Source organism: Schistocerca piceifrons, chromosome 6 (genome assembly GCF_021461385.2).
Source record: "Schistocerca piceifrons isolate TAMUIC-IGC-003096 chromosome 6, iqSchPice1.1, whole genome shotgun sequence".
In the NCBI taxonomy this organism is placed as follows: Eukaryota; Metazoa; Arthropoda; class Insecta; order Orthoptera; family Acrididae; genus Schistocerca; species Schistocerca piceifrons.
This window is the reverse complement of record NC_060143.1, coordinates 97,103,101-97,123,864: the sequence shown is the minus strand read 5'-3', so window position 1 is coordinate 97,123,864 and position 20,764 is coordinate 97,103,101. Positions and strand designations below refer to the sequence as shown.

Here is a 20,764-nt window from a genome sequence, read left to right as displayed (position 1 = left end):
TAGGTACAGATCTATCGGTGAGCGAGCGGTTGTATATGATTGTTAAGCAGGGAGCTATCAGCGTAATCTGAAAGGAACCTAATCAGTGTACAATCTGGACCTGAAGACTTGCCCGTATCAAGCGATTTGAGTTGCTTTGCAACCCCTAAGGTATCTACTTCTAAGAAACTCATGCTAGCAGCTGTTCATGTTTCAAATTATGGAATATTCCATTCGTCTTCCCTGGTGAAGGAATTTCGGAAAACTGCGTTCAATAACTCCGCTTTATCGGCACAGTCGTCGGTAACAGTACCATCGGCACTGCGCAGTGAAGGTATTGACTGCGTGTTGCCGCTTGTGTGCTTTACATACAACCAGAATTTCTTCGGATTGTCTACCAAATTTTGAGACAATGTTTCATTATGGAACATATTAAAGGCATCTTGCATTGAAGTCCGTGCCAAATTTTGCGCGTCTGTAAATTTTAGCCAATCTTCGGGATTTCGCATTCTTCTGAACTTCACATGCTTTTTCCGTTGCCTCTGCAACAGCGTTCGGACCTGTTTTGTGTACCATGGGGGATCAGTTCCAACTCTAACCAATTTATGAGGTATGAATCTCTCAATTGCTGTTGCTACTATATCTTTGAATTTGAGCCACGTCTCGTCTACATTTGCATAGTCAGTTTGGAAGGAATGGAGATTGTCTCTTAGGACGGCTTCTAGTGGCACTTTATCCACTATTTTAAATAAAATTATTTTGCGTTTGTTTCTGGTGGATTTGGAAGAAACGGTATTGAGCCTAGCTACAACGACCTTGTGATCACTAATCCCTGTATCAGTCATGATGCTCTCTATTAGCTCTGGATTGTTTGTGGCTAAGAGGTCAAGTGTGTTTTTGCAACCATTTACAATTCACGTGGGTTCGTGGACTAACTGCTCGAAATAATTTTCGGAGAAAGCATTTAGGACAATTTCGGAAGATGTTTTCTGCCTACCACCGGTTTTGAACAAGTATTTTTGCCAACATATCGAGGGAAGGTTGAAGTCCCCACCAACTATAACCATATGAGTGGGGTATTTATTTGTTACGAGACTCAAATTTTCTCTGAACTGTTCAGCAACTATATCATCGGAGTCTGGGGGTCGGTAGAAGGAGCCAGTTATTAGCTTAGTTCGGCTGTTAAGTATAACCTCCACCCATACCAATTCGCACGGAGTGTCTACTTCAGCTTCACTACAAGATAAACCACTACTGACAGACACAAACACTCCACCACCAATTCTGCCTAATCTATCTTTCCTGAACACTGTCTGAGACTTCATAAAAATTTCTGCAGAACTTATTTCAGGCTTTAGCCAGCTTTCTGTACCTATAACGATTTCAGCTTCTGTGCTTTCTATTAGCACTTGAAGCTCAGGGACTTTCCCAGCACAACTACAACAATTTACAACTACAATTCTGACTGTTCCTTGATCCAAGCACGTCCTGTATTTGCCATGCACCCTTTGAGATTGCAGCCCACCCTGTGCTTTCCCAAGGCCTTCTAACCTAAAAGAACCGCCCAGTCCACGCCACACAGCCTCCGCTACCCATGTAGCCCCCAGCTGAGTGTAGCGAACTCCTGACCTATTCAGCGGAACCCAAAACCCCACCACCCTATGGCACAAGTCAAGGAATCTGCAGCCAACACGGTCGCAAAACCGTCTGAGCCTCTGATTCTGACCCTCCACCCGGCTCTGCACCAAAGTTCCGCAGTAGGTTCTGTCAATGATGCTGCAGATGGTGAGCTCTGCCTTCATCTCGTAAGCAAGACCGGCAGCCTTCACCAATTCAGATAGCCGCTGGAATCCAGAGAGAATTTCCTCAGATCCAAAGCGACACACGTCATTAGTGCCGACATGTGCCATCACCTGCAGCTGGCTGCACCCTGTGCTCTTCATGGTATACGGGAGGACCCCTTCCACATCAGGAATGACTCCACCTGGAATGCACACGTAGTGCACACTGGATTTCTTCCCCTCCTTAGCCGCCATATCCCTAAGGGGCCCCATTACGCGCCTAACATTGGAGCTCCCACCTACCAATAAGCCCACCCTCTGCGATTGCCCGGACCTTGAAGGCTGAGAATCATCCTCCGAAACAGGGCAGGCAGCTGCATCTGGCTCAGCCAAAGACAGTACCTGAAACCTGTTTGTCAGACGCACCGGGGAGGCTTTCTGATCAGCCTCCGGGGACGTCTTTTGCTGCCTGCCACACCTTGGAACGACCTCCCAATCAACCACAGGCGAGGGCTCAGCCCCACTGCGGGCAGCAACCGGGGCAACCACAGCGGCAGACCAATCTGGGGACAGATGGGACGAGGTTGACATCCCCGTGATACCAAAAGTCCGGCTCCCCACAGTGGTGCTAATTGGCAACAGCCTCAAGCTGCACGACTGAAGTCAGTGCTGCCTGCAGCTGTGAGCAAGGGGATGCCAACTCAGCCCTCATCTGAACACAGCAATCACAGTCCCTGTCCATTCTAATCAATGTTGAAAAACAGTTACTGAAACACGAGTCCATGCCTAGATAACGCAAGGGAAACACGCAAAGAATGTATGAACTAACCTGTATAAATGCCTAATGACTGCGCCACAATTTGCCTGAATTTACGATTACAGTAACTAAAATTCGAAATTACACCTCCTATACGAAACTCACACGCAATTTAAGTAAGAATCTACAAAGTAAACACAGAAAAGAAACTATATATGTATCTTTCTGCGCTGTCGATGTGCACCAACTGGGAGCTCAGGCCCTAGAGCCAATTTTTGTTTGCTTTGCTATGAATTTTGGAAAAAAGGGTGATGCAAAACTTTTGTTGATGTGTCTGGGCCTCATGGTTTGTACATACTTGGAACAAGTTACTTCAGTAATATACAAAACTGTGCCTGAAATATTAGGCAATCAAACCAACAAAATATGTCTTGTTGAAAGGTCTGAACAAGGCTATTAAACCACACAGAAAGTAAAGTGATTATCTTATTCTTGTTGCCGGTAATTTCCACAAGTGAACTTGTTAACTATACAGCATCATCTGGATTGAACATTTTAGAACAAGCCTTCCATAAACTATTATGTTAACATTGTAGCTGTACTTTCAGGCCACTCATACCAATAGAACATCTCTTTTGAAGTATTAAACAATGGAAAATTCAAAATCCAGGATGGAAGAACAAGAATGGGAAGGAGAGACAGTTACTCACCACATAGAGGAGATGCTCTCAGGAGCTCAGGATTCACTTGCTGGGCATGGGCTTGGCAACCCTGCGATTACTCAGCTGGGGACTGTTAAGCACCACCACCACCACCACCACCACTCCCCTGTCACCATAAGCTTTGGACATGCTTCAGTGACCACCATGTGGTGCAGCAGTGGAATGTTGTGTGTTGCAAGGAATTGGGATCTTAGCTTGAGCACCTGGATTGTGAGGAAGGTAAAAACCTCTATAAAAAAAACCTCTCAGTCTTAAGGTGCATTGTGTGCCGATGAGATAAGTGGCTGTTGAGGTAGAACAGTCATTAGTGAGCAACCTCTGGGGAACCTGCTGCACTTCAGTTGTATAAGGCTCACCTAGTAGGCATGCAGGACTCTGTCTGGGGGGACTTTTATTTCCCTAGCCGCTCATAGGTCTAAGATGGAAACCTCAAAATTATCTTCTCCTCACAGTGGAAAGGGTGCAGCCATGGTAGGTACCAACACCCTATCAAATAAGTGGGCTCATGTAGCCAGTCCTCCTGAGTCTCGACTTATTCAGAATGACAGTATTTACAGTAACAGAACACACGCTGCTGTCTGGAATGTGTTTTTCATAGTCAAGCAAAAAGAGGGTAGTTTTGAGAAGGTTTCATCCTTCTATATCCAAAAGGGCTTAGAGGGAACCTGTGGCTCTTTAAAGTAAGTCAAGCTTTCATGCAATGGGACATTATTAGTGAGAACTTCTAATTCCCACCAACCAGCTAACCTCCAAAAAGCTAAATGTCTTGGGAAGTATGCTGTAGTTCAAGGTAATGTGCAATTCTGTCTCTATTGCAAAGGTGTTGACTTCCAGGGACATAGTTGACTTTCCCAGAGAAGAAATCAGTGGGTTCCAGAAGGCATTATTGATATGCAAAATACAGTGAAAAGGTGGGATGGCGATCTAGTGAAATCAGACTCTTGCGTTTACTTTCTACAGCACGAAACTTCCAGAGTATATCAAGGCAGGTTTCCTTCACCTCAGCATGCAGCCTCATTTTCCCACTGGAACACTACTGTTCGCCACTGGGAACAGTACTGTCAGATATAAGGAAGAAGCCACTTGTCGCAAATGTGGGAAGGCTGCCCATGAAGTAGTTGGTTATTCATCTCCTGTGAAGTGTGTAAACTGCTCTGTGGATCATCCTGTCTGGAGTAGGGACTGCAGTGTCTTTCTTGAAGAAAGGAAGATACAAGAGATCAAAACCACTAAGCATAAGTTATATGCTGAGGCCAAAAAGACCTATAAGGCCATACAGCCCCCAACATTTACAACATCCGTTGCATCTGTTCTTAAACAGCCAGTCCCAAAACCAATGCTGCTACACAAATGGAGGTTGCCAGTGTCAGCGCTAGTGCCTGTGTCTGCCAGTGCACTTGTTCTGCTGCAGTTATTTTGAAACCCATACCACCCCCAAGAACATTGGACAATACTGTGGTTGCCACTGTTGTGGTGCTCCCTTCCCCTCCAAACAATCAGCTTGATCCACCATCCAGTGCTGCAACTATCACACCCACAGTCATGTCTCCAATGCCCAACATTTACATCTACATCTACATTTATACTCCGCAAGCCAATCAACGGTGTGTGTTGGAGGGCACTTTACGTGCCACAGTCATTACCTCCCTTTTCTGTTCCAGTCGCGTATGGTTCGCGGGAACAACGACTGTCTGAAAGCCTCCGTGCGCGCTCGAATCTCTCTAATTTTACATTCGTGATCTCCTCAGGAGGTATAAGTAGGGGGAAGCAATATATTCGATACCTCATCCAGAAACACACCCTCTTGAAACCTGGCGAGCAAGCTACACCACGATGCAGAGCGCCTCTCTTGCAGAGTCTGCCACTTGAGTTTGCTAAACCTCTCCGTAACGCTATCATGGTTACCAAATAACCCTGTGACGAAATGCGCTGCTCTACTTTGGATCTTTTCTATCTCCTCCGTCAACCCGATCTGATACAGATCCCACACTGATGAGCAATACTAAAGTATAGGTCGAACGAGTGTTTTGTAAGCCACCTCCTTTGTTGATGGACTAAATTTTCTAAGGACTCTCCCAATGAATCTCAACCTGGTACCCGCCTTACCAACAATTAATTTTATATGATCATTCCACTTCAAATAGTTCCGCACGCATACTCCCAGATATTTTACAGAAGTAACTGCTACCAGTGTTTGTTCCGCTATCATATAATCGTACAATAAAGGATCCTTCTTTCTATGTATTCGCAATACATTACATTTGTCTATGTTAAGAGTCAGTTGTCACTCCCTGCAGCAAGTGCCTATCCGCTGCAGATCTATCTACTAGGTCATTTATATATATTGTGAAAAGCAATGGTCACATAACACTCCCCTGTGGCACGCCAGAGGTTACTTTAACGTCTGTAGATGTCTCTTCATTGATAACAACATACTGTGTTCTGTTTGCTAAAAACTCTTCAATCCAGCCACACAGCTGGTCTGATATTCCGTAGGCTCTTACTTTGTTCATCAGGCGACAGTGCGGAACTGTATCAAACGCCTTCCAGAAGTCAAGGAAAATAGCATCTACCTGGGAGCCTGTATCTAATATTTTGTGGGTCTCATGAACAAATAAAGTGAGTTGGGTCTCACATGATCGCTGTTTCCAGAATCCATGTTGATTCCTGCAGAGTAGATTCTGGGTTTCCAAAAATGAAATGATACGCGAGCAAAAAACATGTTCTAAAATTCTACAACAGATCGACGTCAGAGATATAGGTCTATAGTTTTGCGCATCTGCTCGACAACCCTTCTTGAAGAATGGGACTACCTGTGCTCTTTTGCAATCATTTGGAACCTTCCGTTCCTCTAGAGACTTGTGGTACATGGCTGTTAGAAGGGGGGCAAGTTCTTTCGCATACTCTGTGTAGAATCGAATTGGTATCCCGTCACGTCCAATGGACTTTCCTCTGTTGAGTGATTCCAGTTGCTTTTCTATTCCTTGGACACTTATTTCGATGTCAGCCATTTTTTCGTTTCTGCGAGGATTTAGAGAAGGAACTGCAGTGCGATCTTCCTCTGTGAAACAGCTTTGGAAAAAGGTGTCTAGTATTTCAGCTTTATGCGTGTCATCCTCTGTTTCAATGCCATCATCATCCTGGAGTGTCTGGATATGCTGTTTCGAGCCACTTACTGATTTAACGTAAGACCAGAACTTCCTAGGATTTTCTGTCAAGTCTGTACATAGAATTTTATTTTCGAATTCACTGAGCGCTTCACGCATAGCTCTCCTTATGCTGACTTTGAAATCATTTAGCTTCTGTTTGTCTGAGAGGTTTTGGCTGCATTTACACTTGGAGTGAAGCTCTCTTTGCTTTCTCAGTAGTTTCCTAACTTTGTTGTTGAACCACGGTGGGTTTTTCCCGTCCTTCACAATTTTACTCGGCATGTACCTGTCTAAAACGCATTTTACGATTGCCTTGAACTTTTTCCATAAACACTCAACATTCAGTGTCGGAACAGAAATTTTCGTTCTGATCTGTTAGGTAGTCTGAAATCTGCCTTCTATTACTCTTGCTAAACAGATAAACCTTCCTCCCTTTTTTATATTCCTATTAACTTCCGTATTCAGGGATGCTGCAATGGCCTTATGATCACTGATTCCCTGTTCTGCACTTACAGAGTCAAAAAGTTCGGGTCTGTTTATCAGTAGGTCCAAAATGTTATCTCCACGAGTCGGTTCTCTGTTTAATTGCTCGAGGTAATTTTCGGATAGTGCACTCAGTATAATGTCACTCGATGCTCTGTCCCTACCACCTGTCCTAAACATCTGAGTGTCCCAGTCTATATCTGGTAAATTGAAATCTCCACCTAAGACTATAACATGCTGAGAAAATTTATGTGAAATGTATTCCAAATTTTCTCTCAGTTGTTCTGCCACTAATGCTGCTGAGTCTGGAGGTCGGTAAAAGGAGCCAACTATTAACCTAGCTCGGTTGTTGAGTATAACCTCCACCCATACTAATTCACAGGAACGATCCACTTCTACTTCACTACAGGATAAACTACTACTAACAGCGACAAACACGCCACCACCAGTTGCATGCAATCTATCCTTTCTAAACACCGTCTGTGCCTTTGTAAAAATTTCAGGAGAATTTATCTCTGGCTTCAGCCAGCTTTCTGTACCTATAACGATTTCTGCTTCAGTGCTTTCTATCAGCGCTTGAAGTTCCGGTACTTTACCAATGCAGCTTCGACAGTTTAAAATTACAATACCAATTGCTGCTTGGCCCCCGCATGTCCTGACTTTGCCCCGCACCCATTGAGGCTGCTGCCCTTTCTGTACTTGCCCGAGGCCATCTAACCTAAAAAACCGCCCAGTCCACGCCACACAACCCCTGCTACCCGTGTAGCCGCTTGCTGCGTGTAGTGGACTCCTGACTTATCCAGCGGAACCCGAAACCCCACCACCCTATGGCGCAAGTCGAGGAATCTGCAGCCCACACGGTCGCAGAACCATCTCAGCCTCTGATTCAGACCCTCCACTCGGCTCTGTACCAAAGGTCCGCAGTCAGTCCTGTCGATGATACTGCATATGGTGAGCTCTGCTTTCATCCCGCTAGCGAGACTGGCACTCTTCAACAAATCAGATAGCCGCCGGAAGCCAGAGAGGATTTCCTCCGATCCATAGCGACACACATCATTAGTGCCGACATGAGCGACCACCTGCAGATGAGTGCACCCTGTACCCTTCATGGCATCCGGAAGGACCCTTTCCACATCTGGAATGACTCCCCCCGGTATGCACACGGAGTGCACATTGGTTTTCTTCCCCTCTTTTGCTGCCATATCCCTAAGGGGCCCCATTATGCGCCTGATGTTGGAGCTCCCAACTACCAATAAGCCCACCCTCTGCGACCGCCCAGATCTGCAGACTGAGGGGCAACCTCTGGAACAGGACAAGCAGCCATGTCCGGCCGAAAATCAGTATCAGCCTGAGACAGAGCCTGAAACCGGTTCATCAGACAAACTGGAGAGGCCTTCCGTTCAGCCCTCCGGAATGTCTTTCGCCCCCTGCCACACCTCGAAACAACCTCCCACTCTACCACAGGTGAGGGATCAGCCTCAATGTGGGCAGTATCCCGGGCAGCCACAGTCTTAGTCCGATCGTCCGATCGGGGGATGCATGGGACGAGCTGGCCGTCCCCGACAAATCCCCATCTGGACCCCCACTGTGATGCCCATTGGCAACACCCTCAAGCTGTGTGACTGAAGCCAACACTGCCTGAAGCTGGGAGCTAAGGGATGCCAACTCAGCCTGCATCCAAACACAGCAGTTGCAGTACCTATCCATGCTAAAAACTGTTGTGCAAAGAACATCTGAACTAATCTACAGAGAGCACAAACAATTCGACACAAAATTTAAACGGTTATTAAAATACAAGATTGCCTAGTAAATGCAATAATGCTGCTACTTGCGCACTGCTGACTCACTGCTCGGCGGCAGAAGGAGACTACGTGATTTTACACTATTCAGGTACTAAAAGGCGATGCTACTACTCTCAATTACTATAATACGCCCGAAATTTATGAATTAAACAATGCAAATATCAAAAACATGCAAAGAAATTAAGAATTAAACTATGTAACAAATAAGTGAGCTAAGAGTATATGACTTGCTGCTGCAGCTGCTTATCCAACGGCGGCAGGGAGCACAGTGTAAAAGCATCAAACACAAAGCATCACCCACTGCCAGAGCGAGGAGTTCAGCTCCCTGACGATGTGGAAATCGTCCTCTGTGACATATCCCTTGATTCTTCTTCAGAGCTAATGGACCTCGGTGTTGGACTGGGCAATCATCTCGCCCCAAAGCTGATACTCCACACATGGTAGGCTCCCCTCCCAGGTGGTAAGACAGGGTAGAAGTGCAACCCCCATGATAAATGGCTCCCATCCTCCAATGGCATGCTAATGGGTTCAGGAGACGCGTGAAGGAACTGTAGCTGCTAGCACAGGAATGCCCCCTGTGCATATGTTTGAAGAAATGCATTTTAAAGCGTCTTGATGCCCCTGTCCTATGGGGCTGTACACTCCACCACAAGGAAGATCTGACTGGTGAAAGGGTCAATGGAGGGGTAACTGTGTTTGTCAATGACACACACCACTTCTTTGCTCTTCCCCTGGCTACTGACCTGCAAGCAGTTGCAGTTTAAATTCATGGATGTCGGAGGATCACTTTTTGCCTATTGTATTTGCCTCTGCCAGATGCAGTAGACTCTGAATCTCTCACAGGTCTTATGGAAGAACTCCCTCGACCATTTCTCCTCCTGAGAGACTACAGTGCTAATCATGTCTTGTGGAGCTTGAACTCTGCTTACTCTCAGGGTTGGGTTTTGGAGACACTCTTGAGCTGTGCACCCTCAGTACGGGAACTCTCACTCATTTCTGTGCTGCTACTGGGTCATTCTCAGCCATCAACCTATTTCTCTGCTCTCCAGCCATCACAGACTCTGTTCAGTAGGAAGTCATTGATGACCTTCATTCCAGTGACAACTTCCCACTCCACATTCACCTACTGGATGAAGGATTCTTTGAATAGAAGCCACCAAAGTGGATGGTCAGCAGGGCTAACTGGACACTGTTCAGCCAGCTGGCTGTGTTTGAACACAACAGCATCCAGGAATGGGTGGACCACATCATGCCAGCGCTGCTGCCAAAGTCTTCAGGTCATCTTAGGAGGCAATCTGTCCCTTGGTGGACTGATGAGTGCCATTCAGTGATCCGGAACAGGTGTGTGGCTCTTCAACAGTTTAAGTCCCGTCGAGCAGCAGACAACTTCACAGCCTTTTAAGTCAAGAGAGCCAAGGCTCAATATGTAATTAAGGAAAGCAGGAAAAGGTCATGTCAAGTGTTCCTGGATACCATTGACCACTCCAATTGTTCTATGAAGAATAAGAGTGTGGGAGGTCATCTGCAGGAATCGGTACTGTCTGAGATTCGTGATACTGCACCTGGTCACAATCAAATCTGGTACTGCATGCTTCTACATTTACCAAGCAGCATCAAAGGAGATCCTACTCACATGTTTTAGTCTTATATGGCAGACAGGCAACTTTCCCAACTCGTGGAGAGAGGCATTTCTGATACCTCTCCTCAAACCAGGAAAGAACCACCAGTAGTTACTGGACTGTTACCATAACAAGCTGTGTAGGAAAATCCCTGGAGTGAATGGTTAACTGTCATCTGATATGGTTGTTAGATCAGACAGCTCCTTAGCCACTCTGTGTGCATTTTGGTATTTCGGTCCACTGTTAACAATCTGACCCTACTAGAGGTGACTGTTCAGCAGGCTTTCCTACGTATCCATCATTGTCTGGGTATATTCTTTGACATCAGTAAGGCGTATGACACTTGCAGACCTACCTTTACCGTATCATCAGAAGGTCCCACATGCCACTCTACAGAGCCCACATCCTAAACAGACCCGAAACACACTCATGAACCTGTCTCCCAAAAGCCTCTGTCCCACAGAAGTACCAATCCTTTCCAAAAGTGTTACCTTTCTCCCCCTCCCAAACTGAGTCATGCTGGGCTTTTTAAAGGCCTTCTCTCCTTCTCCTGGTCCATACAGTGGAGTCATGCTGGGCTTTTTAAAGGCCTTCTCTCCTTCTCCTGGTCCATACAGTGGAAACACTTTTTTACCACTAACAATCAGACTCAGTCCAAAACCAACGTTGAACATTGACTCAGTTTAGTCCTTCATCTAACCGTTGTCCATCCCCACTGCCCTCAGATTGTAACATTCCCTAGGGCGATGCACTGCTTTGTAACATCCCCTCTGTGGAATGACAATCCCTAACCTAACATACTGGATCCCTTGGACTGTCTGATACAGTAAGCAGTAGATGTACAGGGGTGCATGGCAGGTCCTCTTTGTGACTTACCTGCACGGTGGCAGCGTAGTCAGCCTCCGCACTTGCTCGACCTGTAACCTTACCTGCAGTTCAGCGGCTCGTACTTTATTCAGCACCCTGTGAATTCTGGACTTAGGAAATACATAGAACTGAGGGTTTGGAGAATAATTCCGGGGCTACTAAATAATGCAACACACCTCTGATCAAAGCAGTTATATTAGCCTCAAAATCCCCGGACACAATTTATAACAAACAAGTTGCAACATCGTAGCTTGCGTGCCAGCAACATTGTAGTTTGCATGCCAGAATCCAGCCAGATAGCGGTCAGACGGATATGCCCCTCTGGGTTTAAGACCACTGTTGGATACCGATTGCATTTTGTTGTCATCTGAAAGAGGCTAATCCCAATTGTGGTCGTATTAATATAAATCACTCAGCTGCCACTCGGGTCTTTTAGTGCACAAGGCCAGGATCTTGTACTACCAGATGCCATGGAACTCAGTCTTTACTTATACTTGATACCCCACTTAAAAATAAGCATGATCATAACCAATTGGCCATAATGATCATTATCAGAAAACAAAAACAGCAACAGCAGAAGTGAGCACAGCAGCTGACTTACCATGTTCAATGACTGTTGTGTTGTTGCATGCACTAAGCTTTGCTCAGTTAACTATTGGTGTCTATACCTCAGTAATTGTCACATATTAAGATAAATGTTCCTTCACAATCAACATAACTTCACCACCCTCACAAACTTTGTCACCGTCTTAAGCATATTAAGCCACAAAGCAAAGCATAGTTGGTAATCTTACGGGAGCGCAACCGCCATCCATACGTACTGCTCCCCAGTCTGTCCTCCACAATGGTGAGCTGTGTGCTCCTTCTCCCCAACTAAACCGCCTGTGACATCAGCCACCATCTCTGCCCTTAAAACATACACATTTTACTTTATACTTTCCCTGTTGCTTTCTACACCAATACACTTTTGATTTTCACTCTTCTGCAAATTTTACTCTGGCCCTCTACTCTAATTTAAAGTTTTGACAAACAAACTACTTTTTTACCATTTGGCAGCCTCTGGTCGGACCAGTCCACCTTCCTTATCCCCAAGGGGTGCCCGCCTGTGGATGCTGCATCCTATTTCTAAGCTATCCCTGGCTTTTCTGTATCCTTCCGTATTCACGTTCTTGCAAGTCACTGTGCTGGCCTACCACGCCCAACTTCACTCTTAATGTAACCCTTCAGCATGCTACCTCCACTCTGGCTGTCGATCAGTCTGCCATCCCGCTGCATTCTAATCAGTGCTCGCTTAATTAAAAAGGCCTAAAACTATTGCTTATCTGAAGCATGGTCATTCGTGCACAGCACATTGCCACATTTCAAGATCATACCCCATAAACTTTTCAGCATTTCCAAACCTTGAACTTTACTTAAATCGATTTCAGGGGACTACCAAGGCAGCCTGTGCTCAGACATCACCCATACCTGACCTGCTACCAAACTGCAGCTTGCCCTGTGTATGCATAGTGTGCTACTGCAGGCCTGCATGCAGGGACCACTGAAGTTACAACTTATTTTGTGGGTCTTTTGTTCACAGCTGCACTTAGATACCTCCTGCACAGGGCCCACCACAGGCTGTGAGCTGGTTGCACATTTGTGCCAAATTGCATGACCAGCTTACTGCAAAGTTTGCTGTTGCAGTGTGCCTGTCAACTGTCTGGCCTGCACAGCTCTATGTGACTGCTGAGGAGCTGACGTGGCTTCTGCACCACAGCATTGGGATGATGGTTATCACTGACAAGATGAGTTTTTGGGCACACTGGTTCTTTTCATATCTTGTTTAACCTGACTGTTAAATCTGGTCAAAATAACCAGTTTCTGAAATAACCAATTTTTGTTTTTTATTGCTATTAGTACCAGTAATAAACATCGGTTTCAAACAAAGATTGAAAAATTCTAATGAAGATCAGGGGGTAGGAGATGATTATCAAATTGGGTTGAAACAGCAGCAAAGATTGCAAAAGTGAAGGAGATGGGTGTGGCGACAGCAGGAGTGGAAGGTCACAAGCTGATGACATCCTTGCATTGTCATTTTGGATGGTATTAAATTTTTCACCTTGAAGCAACCACAAAATTAAGGGTTCAATTATTATTCCAAGTTTATAGCATGTCAGTAAAGTTACAGATACAGCAATCAACTTTACCTTCTCTTCCAAAAACATAGTGCATGTTTTCTCCTTATATGATGTAGCAAATTTGTTGTGCTTCCTCCCGTTTTTAATCCTTTGATGCAAATGGAGCATTGTACTTCATTTCTACTGCACTTCATAAAATACATCTAAACTATGGATGGTAACAGTCTGCATTACAACTAATGTACAACGATGACAGTGAGAAACCACCTTATCTTCCACCCAGTGCAAAGTCCCAAGCGACTGGAAAACAGTGCAGGCGACTCCTCGGTATAAGACAGGCAAAAGAATTGAGCTGCAGAATTACAGACCAATATCCTTAACATAAGTCTGCTGTAGAATTCTGGAACATATTCTCAGTTTGAATGTACTAAATTTTCTCGAGATGGAACAGCTTCTGTCCACGTGTCAGAACGGATGTAGAAAGGCTCACCCTTGCGAAACTCAGCTTGGCCTTTTCACACTTGATATCCTGAGAAATAAGGATGAAGGACAACATGCAGATTCCATATTCATAGATTTCCAGAAAGCATTTGACACAATGCCCCACTGCAGACTATCAATGAAGGTGCAAGCATACAGAATAGGTTTTCAGATGTGTGAGTGGCTTGAAGACTTTTGTTATGAAAATGTTATGACATATACAGAGACATCAGTACATTGTCTTTGATAGCAAGCATTCACCAGAGACAAAGATAACATCAGGAGTTCCCCAGAGGAGTGTGATATGACCACTTTTGTTCTTATATACATAAATGATCCGACAGATGGGGTGAGCAGCAATCTGCAGCTATTTCTGCTGAGGATTCTGTAATGTTTTGGAAGGTGTCATCATTGAATGGTTGTTGGAGGATACAAGATTACTAGTGTGATGAAGGGCAGCTTGCTGTAAATGTAGAAAAATGTAAGTTAATGTTGATGTGTAGGGAAAACAAAGCCGTAATCTCTGAATACAGAATTAGTAGTGCACTGCTTGACACAGTCATGTAGATTAAATATCTGGGCATAATGTTGCAGAGTGATATGAAATGGAATTAGCTCATAAGGATGGCTGTAGGGAAGGTAAATGATCAACTTTGGTATATTGGAAGAATTATAGGAGAGTGTAGCTCTTCTGTGAAGGAGATATTGTTTGGAATACTAGTGTGACAAATTTCTTGAGTATCACTTGAGAGTATAGGATTCACACCAGGTCAAATTAAAAGTGGACATCAAAACAATTCAGAAGTGAGCTGATAGATTTGTTACTGATAGGGTTGATCAGCAGGCAGGTATTACAAAGATGCTTGGTGAACTCAAATGGGAATCACAGGAGGGAAGACAACATTCTTTTTGTGAAACACTATTGAGAAAATTTAGACAACTGGGATTTGAAGCTGACTGTAGAATGACTTTGCCTCTAATCTATATCTACACTCTGCACACCACTGAGAGGTGCATGGCAGAGGGCACAACCCATTGTACCAGTTATTAGGGTTTCTTCCTGTTCCATTTTTGTATGGACAACAGGAAGAATGATTGTTTGAATGCCTCTGTGCATGCAGTAATTATGCTAATCTTATCCTCATGATCCCTATATGAGTGATACATAGAGGGTTATAGTATATTGCTAGGGCAATGATTTAAAGACGGTTTTTGAAACTATGTTAACAGACTTTCTCTGGATAGTTTATGTCTATCTTGAAGAGTCATCCAGTTCAGTTCCTTCAGTATCTCTGTGACACTTCCCCATGGGCCAGATGTACCTGTGACCATTTGTTTTGCTCTTCTCTGTATATGTTCAATATCCCCTGTTAGTCCTATCTGGTAGAGGTCCCACACACTTGAGCAATCTTCTAGAACTGGTCACACAAGTGATTTGTAAGCAACCTCCTTTGCAGATTGAAATCTTCCCCCTGCTTTATCCACGATTGAATCTATGTGATCATTCTATTTCATATCCCTACAAGCTGTTACTGACTCACTGATATTATTGTCATAGGGGACTACGTTTTTTTCATTTTCTGAAGTGCACAATTTTATTTTTCTGAAAATTTATAGCAAGTTGCCAATCTTTGCACCACCGTGAAATCTTATCAAGCTCTGACTGAATGTGTATGCAGCTTCTTTCAGATGGTACTTCATTACAGGTAACTGCATCATCTGTAAAAAGCCCAATGTTACTATGAATATTGACTACAAAGTCATAAATATATAACATGAGTAACAAGGATCACAACATCCAAGATAACACGCTGCATCCTCCCTACCAAAAAGCCCTCAATCCCATACAAATTTCACTTGATACACCATGTGATCATAGTTTTGACAATAAGTATAGGTGTGGTACTGAGTCAAATGCTTTTCGAAAATCAAGAAATACAGCATCTACCTGATTGCCTTGGTCCATAGTTTTCAGTATGTCATGTGGGAAATGTGCGAGTAGGGTTTCACATGATCGATGTTTTCAAAATCCCTGCTGGTTAGCATTGAGGAGGCCACTCTGTTCAAGATACCTCATTATGTTTGAGCTCAGACTAAGTTCTAAGACTCGACAACAAATCAGTGTCAAAGATATTGGACGGCAGTTTTGTGGATCACTTCTACTACCCTTTTGTAGACAGGCATGATGTGCATTTTTCCAAGAACTGGGCATGGTTTTTTGTTCAAGGGATCTACGATAGATTGTAGTTAGAAGGGGAGTTAACTCAATCGCAAAATCAGTAGAGACACTGACAGGGATTCCATCAGGCCCTGAAGCTTAGTTCATTTTTAATGATTTCAGCTGTTTCTCAACACCACTGACACAAACACTTATTTCATTCATCTTTTCAGTGGTAAGAGGATTAAATTGGAACAATTCTCCTGGGTTTTCCTTTGTAAAGGAACATATGAAAATTGAGTTTGCGTTTCAGCTCTTGCTTTGCTGCCCTGTGTTTCAGTTCCTGTCTCATTCACTAGGGACTGGACACTAACTTTGGTGCCACAAACAGCCTTTACATATGACTGGAACTTCTTTGGATTTTGTGAACTGTCATTTGACAGTATTCTGCTGTGGTAGTTATTGAAGATATCACACATTACTCTCTTGACAGCCAAATGCATTTCATTCAGCATTTCTCTATCTATAGACCTATGCTTTGTTTTACACCTATTATGCAGTAATCTGTCTATTTAGAAGTTGCTTTACAGTGGTTATATACCATTGAGGTTCCCTCACATTGTGAACTGTTCTATTGGGTATGTATCTATCCAGTTCATTGTCAGTTAATCTTTTAAACTTGAGCCAGAGATCTTCTACATGCTCCTGCCCTGTCCTGAAAGTTTCAGATTCCTTATCAAGATATAACAGAAGTGATTTTTTAGCTAGTTTATTGAACATATATATCTTTCTGCTTGTTTTAGTTGTCCTTTGTAATTTGGTTATCATTGTTGCCATAACCGCTTCATGGTCACTGATGCCAGTTTCGATGTGGAGATCCTCAAAGAGGTAAGGTCTATTCAGTGCCATTAGATCCAATATATTTCCATCATGAGTGGGGCTCCTATCTATCTGTTCTAGATAGTTTTCAGAAAAGTCATTTAGTAATGTTTCACAGGATGATTTATCATGCCCACCACTAACAAAACTATAATTTTCCCAATTAATAGTTGGATGGTTAAAAAGACCACCAATGGCTAGAGTGATTGGGGAACTTATGTATAAGTAGTCAGGTTTTTCTCTAAAGTTTTCAGTTACATCAGGAGATAATCTGGTGGGCGATAGAAAGATCCAATTATCATTTTATGCACACCCCTGATACTGAGTGTTGCCCAGACAATCTCACATCCAGCTTCGATTTCTACCTCAGTGGATTTGAGTTTCTTGCCTACTGTGACAAGTACACCATCTCTGTTTCCCATTTACCTGTCCTTTCGATATCCACTTAGGTTTTTTCCAAAAATCTCACTGCAATCAATTTCAGGTTTCAACCAACTTTCTGTACCTAGTGTTATGTGAGCTCCACTGCATTTCATGAGTGTTTCAAACTCTGGCACATTGCTGTGAATTTTTCAGCAATTTACCATTAGGATTTTAATACCCTCACCTTCAGATGGTTTTTCTTTTGATCTTACTGATACTTCTGGGTTTCCTACAGCTATCTTTATCTGGATTGGATGGAAAGTAGCCTAATCTAAAAAAAACCTTGTGTGCACCCCTCACACAGTGAGCTACCTGAGCAGCAGTGTCAGATGTGTTGTGCACACCTGACCCATTTAGGGGTGCCATACAATTCTCAACCCTTTGGCACAAGTCCAGAAAGTCGCAGCTTAGTTTGTCACAGAACTTTCAAAGTATCTGGTACAGACCTTCCACTCAACTCAAAACCAAAGGGCCACGATCAGTTCTGGGGACAGTGTTGCAAAGTGTGAGCTTCTTTGAAGCTTCTTGCACAAGACTGATCTTCTCAACCTTCTCTGCCAGTCGCTGGAATGACCTCAAGGCCCAGACGACACTCATCATTTGTCCAATGTGCACCACAATCTGCAGTTGGTTGCACCGTGTTCCCTCAATAGCTTCTGGAATAGCCTCTTCAACATGCTGAAGGAGACTCACAGGTGTACACACTGAGTGCACCTGGTGTCTTTTCCCATCTCTTACTGTCATTTCCCTAAGGGGTGTTATCATTTGCCCTATGTTTGAACTGCTGATGACTAATAGACCCTACCCTTCTGTGTTTGCCTCCTCCTCCCACTGGACAAAACAGTTTTCTCCAAAACACGTGAAGTGAATCCCATTGGCTCAGTTTCAGTGAAGGACATCACTGCCGCTGTACATTTTGTGCAAGGACCACAAAGATAAGAGAGATTGGTGGGTGGTTGAGTATCCACATATCTGTAGATGTAGACTAGGTGGGGGAAAGGCTTGCACATTGCATATATATTTACACCATATAATAGGCCATGCCACATGGCAGCAGATACAGTATTCTCTCTGCAATGCTGTACTAATTCTTACGTCGTTTGTTTGTTGCTAGTTTCTAACTGTAGGCATCGTTATTAAAGTAGTGCAGACCACTTTCCCCAATTTCTATAGTAATTCAGTATTTAAAAGTAATGGAAACTTTATGAAAACCATTAGTCACTGTAAAGAAAATTTTATGTAAAAACAAAAAATTTTAGTGCTGCTGATATGCCAGATTTTTCATCTGGTCATTAGTAAAAGATGAAAAACCCCTGTTGCGACAGAAGCCAAAAAATACTGGTTATTCTGAATTAAAACACCTGTATGAATTTAAAACTGGTTGGTTTTTCGCTTTCCTACCACAGTGTTCCTGTCTGACCTAGCAAATCTGTGTACAGGCCACCTCCTGGTGCTGTGTTATGAGCTAAACCAGGGCCTGCATGTACTGCTAGGTGCTGACCACAGCAAAAAAACACCAACTTCTGATGAAATAATTCTGACCAACAAACTTATTTCTCACTGCCTCTACGATTAAACAATGGCTGACCACTTCGTTCTACCTACCTGCTGCCCTGGCAACAATCCTGCATCTTCTTCATGACCTGCTATGACTTCAATAAATGATTGAGCCATCCTGACCCAACTACACTATAGTAACTTATTCATGGACCATCTAGAGAAATCATTCCATCCACAATTCCAAAGCCTTCATATGGTTCAGATTCATTGATGACGTCGTCCTGATCTGGACAGAGGGTGCGTACACCTTATCTACATTCTTGCAGAATCTCAACACCTTCTCTCCCATTTGTTTCACCTGGTTGCACTCTGCCCAAAAAGCCACCTTCTTCAATGTGGCCACCCTTGAGGTGGAGGTTGGCATCAGAATCTACAGCCACATGAACTCTACCAACCACCAACAATGTCTTAGCTTCGACAGCTGCCACCTGTTCCACATTCCTACAGCCTAGGCACCAGTGGTCATCGCATCTGTAGTGACAAGCAGTCCCTCTTCAAACAGGGTAAGGATCTCACTGAGACCTTCACAGACCAAAATGACCCCTCCCCTCCTTGTCCAGAAATAGATCTCTCATGTCCTGTCTCCCCAGTCACATACCATCCTCCACATACCCACTGTCCAGTCACAAAAGTGCACCCCTCTTGTGACTTAGTACTGTCAAAGATAGGAGCAGCTGAGTCACATTCTCCACCAGGGTTTTCACTATCTCTCATCATTGCCTGAAATGAGAAGTACCCTCCCCACTATCCTTTTTACTCCTCCCTCAGTGGAATTCTGCCCTCCACCCAAGCTATATAAAATCCTTTTTCATCCCTATTCCACCCCGTCTCCCAACCCCGGGTCTTCTGGCTCATATCCCTGCAATAGACCTACATGCAAGACATGGCCCCTACATCCCCCTACTATCATCTACTCCTGTCCTGTCACAGTATCTCATACCCATCAAAGACAGGACCACCTGTGAAAGTTGTCATGTGATCTACTAGCTTAGCAGGAACCACTGTGCTACATTCTATGTGGGTGTAACAACTAACAAGCTGTCTGTCTCCATGAATAGCCACTGCCAAACTGTGGCAGGAAAACAGCAGGATCGCCCAGTTGCAGAGTATGCCACCCAATATGATATGCTTCAGTTTAATGACTCCTTCACAGCCCATGCAGTCTGGATTTTTCCCACCAACACCAGCTTTCCTGAATTGCGTGGATAGGAACTCTCTCTGCAACTTTTGTTCCAAAAACCCCCCTTTGTCTCAACCTTTGCTAGTCCCTGTCCTCCATCTACATTTCACTTTCCCTGCTCCCACACCAATACACATGCTCATTCTGTCCCACCAATGCACCTACATGGTCCTTTCCCCTTCTCTACTTCTCTCCTCTCCCCTTTCCCTCCCTCCCCTTTCTCTCCAGCACAGCCTCTCATTGTTGCACCTAGAGTCCTATCCTGTCCCCACCACATCCTTGCACATTCAGAGAAGCAGCACTAGCATCTTCCTCCACCTGTACCTTTCTATCCTTCTCACTTCTCATGCCATACCTCTTCTTTACTCCCACTACACTCCTGAGCAAAGATTACTAATTACCTCAGACACAGGCGCAGTAGGGCCTTACACCTGGAGATGAAAATGGCCATGTGTGTCTATGTGTGTTTTGCTTGTCTGAAGTTGTGTGCATTTTTCTACGTCTTATGAAAAACTTTGTCTAATAGCTGAATATATCTAGCATTCTCTCTTATTGTCTCTATCCGTGACAAACTGCCTCCTCTGTATGGTGAGGTGCAATCTGTCCTTTCCTGGTTTTGTTTTGAATTATTGTCATATTTGTATAATTGAAGTTTTAAGATGTACTTTCACATTGAAACTTAGCAGTGAAAGTCTTGCTCCACCTTTTCATGCTCTCTGTACCTGTCACACTTTTACTTGTACAAGCAGCAGCTCACTTTGACTGGCTGCCCAGGTAAAGCAGTTTTTGCACCTATTTCTTAATATCA

At 44.1% G+C, this 20,764-nt stretch overlaps 1 protein-coding gene across 1 annotated transcript in view; it reads left to right on the top strand.

Annotated features, from left to right (window-relative positions):
• Positions 1-20,764, top strand: part of LOC124803166 (selenoprotein N-like) — a 153,680-nt gene that overhangs the window by 67,714 nt on the left and 65,202 nt on the right. The window lies entirely within an intron of this gene.